The 4,828-nt window shown below is 41.8% G+C and overlaps 1 pseudogene; it reads left to right on the forward strand.

Annotated features, from left to right (window-relative positions):
* Positions 1-2,060: 2,060 nt before the first annotated feature.
* Positions 2,061-2,747, forward strand: LOC119528712 (annotated as a pseudogene).
* The last annotated feature ends 2,081 nt before the right edge of the window (positions 2,748-4,828 follow it).

Genomic DNA, 4,828 nt, shown 5'->3' on the forward strand with positions numbered 1-4,828 from the left:
CAAGATTTGCAAAAGGAGAATGCCTGGTATTTAAAACCTCCCCATAATGTTCCTCTGCCTGGTAACTTGTTGTCAACTACTGGAACTCCAGCATATATATTGGTTGATCAGCAGGAATTACCCCTCATTGTTCCCCATAAATATCTTTCTTTTTGCCTAGCAAATATCTTCCTACAGTGGGCTTCAGCAGTAACTCACGCCCACAATCGAATTCAATATTGGGTTTGCATGGATTTGCCATCTTCAGGCACTACCAGCCTTCTTTGAACTGACCCCTGCAAATTGAAGTGTGTGGAATACCCTGCTGGGCTGGCAGAACTCAGCAATTATCAGTAGACCCCTTGTCTAAAGGGTTTAATTCCCTTTCTTCACCATGGTGACATCTGTTTGTGAAGTTGTTATCTCTGTGGGTGGGGGGGACTTTTAGTGTTCTGCTAAAAGACATGGTTGCAATGTCTGTCCTATGGTCAATGTAGTCTGCTACATGGGGGTGGACTGTGGAGACCCAGGACCTGGGTCCCATCCCCTCCATAGTGATGTCACGTAGCTGCCTACTTGATAAGGACAGAGGTTAAAAGTCATCAGACCTCCTAGGAGAGGAAAAAATGTAAACAAAGCATTGAAACTCCCCTCTCCTGAGAATGGTTGATAACAAATCTCCACATCCTTGTGTCACAAGATCCTGGTGAAACTCTGTTCTCACACCCGCCTTGTCCTAACTGTTATAAACCACACCCTGGCACCTCCTGCTTTTTCAGAGTGCTAACTTCCATCTTTCCTGGCTGGCTGCTGCCATGGAACAAATCATCTCCTGTAAGTAGTCCTATTAAACTCATGTCTAATTCCATGCTTGGTGTGTTCTTCTGTCTTGGGGCTAAGCTGGGTTGGAACACTATCTCAAGGCACCTCCTACACTTGGGCACAGAGTTCCATCCCCTGCCCCTCCTGCTCTCTGAAAAGCTTCACTTTTGCAGTTATTCCCTCTTTCTCCTGTTGCAGCTGATTTTTAAACAAGTAGTCCCCTGCCCTAGACAGAAAGTCTTCCTCAGAGCCCTAGGAGACACTCTTACTGAATCACTTTCTAGCACTTTGTTGAATCATTCTCATCAACATACAAATCCACTCATCGCCTATCTTAAACAACAACAAACCTCACCTTAACCATAGCCCTCTCCACCTATGACTATTTCTCAGCCCTCCTTCACAGTAACCAGAGAGATATTTTAAAAATGAAAAGCAGATCATGTCAGTCTTATATTTAAATAATTCCAGGCTTTTTATTGCATTTCGAATAAAATCACAACCCCTTGCCCTCTGTTACAAATTTCAACAAGATGTGATCTTTGCTAGAATTGAATGCTTCTCTTATCAGGACAACTATGTCTTCCACAGAAACAGAACACAAACCCAATTCCTTTGAGATTTATGAGCAAGAGACAAAAATGATATGTCTTTGGGAGATATGTATAAGAAGAGGCAGGGAACAAACCAAGGAGGATTTCTTAATCCTATAGAATTTGGAAGATCATTTGAAACTTTTTCCTTGAATGTATTAAATGCTATTTTTAGTAAATAAGAGTTAATGCAGCCTTCAGTGGCATAATATCTTGATTTTCCGTGGTAAGGCACTTGGTATTTACTGGAGCTGAGTTATATGCCACAAACTGATCTTCAAATAGGAAGTAGTTCCCTGCCATGGAAGGTGAAGTTCTGCTCTAGAGCCCTAGGTGTATTCTCTATGACTTTTCCTGTTGGGCCTGCCAAAGTCTCCACACAGCCTATTCATCCAACATGGGGTATTCTACCCCTAACTGATCTTTGGTGTCATACAGACCAAGAAGGAGGCTAGATTGCAGCACAGTTTGAACTTGATGTAGAGGTCTCTGTTGTGGATGTAGGGCCTCACTCAAAACAGGCATCAGCCATTTTGGGGGCTGCTATTTGCTTTGCCACCAGACCCTTCCTTGTTTGAGCTGGGAACAGAATACGTGAGCTGGAGGGGCTGTGGTACCTTGGCCCAGGGGTGGCAGAGAGGTTATTTGGACAATTTAACCCAAAACATGGATATCAGACCAAATCATACAATTTATATCAACAATATGTATGACAAAATTAAGACAGAAGAATTGAAGAGATCTCTATATGCCCTGTTTTCTCAGTTTTGGCCATATAGTAGATATTGCAGCTTTAAAGACTACGAAGATAAGGGGCAGGCCTTCATTTTATATTTAAGGAACTGGGACCATCCAAGAATGCCTTGAGACAGTTACAAGGAGTTCCATTTTATGGTAAACCAATGTGAAACCAGTATGCAAAAAACAGATTCTGATATAATATCTAAAATGCATGGCACATTTCCTGAGAAAGAAAAAGAAAAAAGCCAAAACTGTGGAACAGACTGCAGCAACTACCAAAAAAAAAAAAAAAAAAAAAAAAAGTCCTGGCAGGGGAACACCAAATTCAACTAATACCCAAAGAAATAGAACACCAAATCCTCAGATTCCTGATTACCCTCCAAACTACATTTTATTCCTTAGTAACTTACCAGAAGAGACTAAGAGATGATATTATACATGCTGTTTAATCAGTTCCCTGGTTTCAAGGAAATCCATTTGGTACCTGGAAGACATGAGACTGCTCTTGTTGAATTTGAAAATGATGGGCAGGCTGAAGCTGCCAGGGATGCTTTACAAGGATTTAAGATCACACCATAGCATACCACAAAGATTACCTACACCAAGAAATAACATTTGGAACAGTCTTCTTTAAAGGACTTGTTTTTTATAGTGTTTGTTTTGATAACATTTGGTCAGACCATTTTTAATAGTTGGGAATACAGGCACAGTGAAAGCAAAATTTTTGTGAAAGACTTAGAAAATGATTTGGTCTTTCTTTAGCCTTAGTGAGCTATGAAATACAAAGGCCTTAATTCTGTACACTAAACTTTCATTTGTCTTTTAAACAAAACAAAACTAGCATCATTCTGAGTTATTAAAAAATGCAATGAAGGGCACCCTCCCCGATCAAGATGGTAGAATGAGAAGCTTCAGGGCTCTGTCCTGCAACAGAAGCTTTGAACAGCTAGCAAAAACGGGCAGAAACATCTTACTCAAAGTTCCAGAAAACAGTTAAAGGCTTGGATAAACAGGACAAGCATCAAATCAAGAAAAAGAAGTCTCATGGTACCCTGGCTGGCCCCTCCCCTATCCTCTTATCAGCTTGACATAGAGTTCTTGGACCTAGTTCAGGAGGGAGCAGAGTAAACCTGGTGCATAGACTGGGAGCATGTATACCTGGCACAATCTGACTGGTGGCAGATTGAGGGACTCAACCAGGATATTTGTCAGTAGCACACCTTCCCAGAACTTGCCTTGCACGTAGAAGGCAGCTAACAGAACTGTCCTATAGAACACTGTTCTAGTTTGCTAATGCTGCAGAATGCAAAACACCAGAGATGGATAGGCTTTTATAAAACGGGGGTTTATTTCGCTACACAGTTACAGTCTTAAGGCCACAAAACGTCCAAGGTAACACATCAGCAATCGGGTACCTTCACCGGAGGATGGCCAATGGCGTCCGGAAAACCTCTGCTAGCTAGGAAGGCAGCTGACGTCTGCTCCAAAACTCTGGCCTCAAAACGGCTTTCTCCCAGGACGTTCCTCTCTAGCAAGCTTGCTCCTCTTCAAAACATCACTCCCAGCTGCACTCCCATTCCTCCCCCCGAGTCAGCTCATTTATATAGCTCCACTGATCAAGGCCCACCCTGAATGGGCGGGGCCACGCCTCCATGGGAACATCTCATCAGAATCATCTCCTGCAGCTGGATGGGGCACATTCCAAGCAAATCCAACCATCACCAAAACGCCTGCCCCACAAAACTACATTTGGGGGACATAATACATTCAAACCGGCACAAACACTGTGGGAGAGTTGTCAAGTCTTGGCTGCCTGGGGCAAAGTATTGCTAGCTGCAAGACATACAGTGCAGTGCTACGATGAAACTGTTCCCTAGGGAAGAGGAGACATTTGTATCTGTGTAAATGGGGGCTAGGGAATGCATGTCTAAGACAAGTCACACACACAGAAAGGATCTAGGATGCCCTTATGTTTAGCCTGTAGCTATTTGCTAAACTCATTTTACGGATAAACCCTGAAGGAGAGCACTTGCAAGGTAAATCTGCAAAGACTGGGAAAGGTATGTTTTTTTATTTTTTGTTTTTTAGCTCTTGGCATTCAAGGAAAACTCTGTCATAACACTAGCTGGATGCAAACTTAAGGAATGGACACTTCAGAGTCTAAATTCCAGCAATAACACATTAAAATGCCAAAAAATGTTTAGGTTTCAAGAAAAGATTACAAAACATACAAAGAAACAGGAAGCAATGGCCTAGGTAAAGGAGATTAAAACATTAGAAACCATCAATGATGAGGAGCAGACTTGAGACATACCAGATAAAGACTTTAAAAAACTGTCCTAAGTATGTTCAAAGGGCTAAAGGAAAATATGACAAAGAACTAAAGGAAATCAGGAGAACAATATATGAATACCACAAGAATATCAACAGAGAGATGGAAATCATGAAAAGGAACCAAACAGAGCTGAAGATCACAGTCAAGAAATTAAAAATTCCCTAGGTGAATTCAACAGCAGATTGGAGCTGGCAGAAGAAAGAATCAGTGAACTTGAAGATAAGACAACTGAAACCATCCAATCTAAGTAGCAGAAAAAAGAAAGAATGAAGAAAATTGAACAGAGCCTGACAGACCTGTAGGACACCATCATGTGTGCCAATACATGTATCATGGGAGTTCCAGAAAGAGCAGAAGG

This window comes from Choloepus didactylus, chromosome 3, assembly GCF_015220235.1.
Source record: "Choloepus didactylus isolate mChoDid1 chromosome 3, mChoDid1.pri, whole genome shotgun sequence".
Taxonomy (NCBI): domain Eukaryota; kingdom Metazoa; phylum Chordata; class Mammalia; order Pilosa; family Megalonychidae; genus Choloepus; species Choloepus didactylus.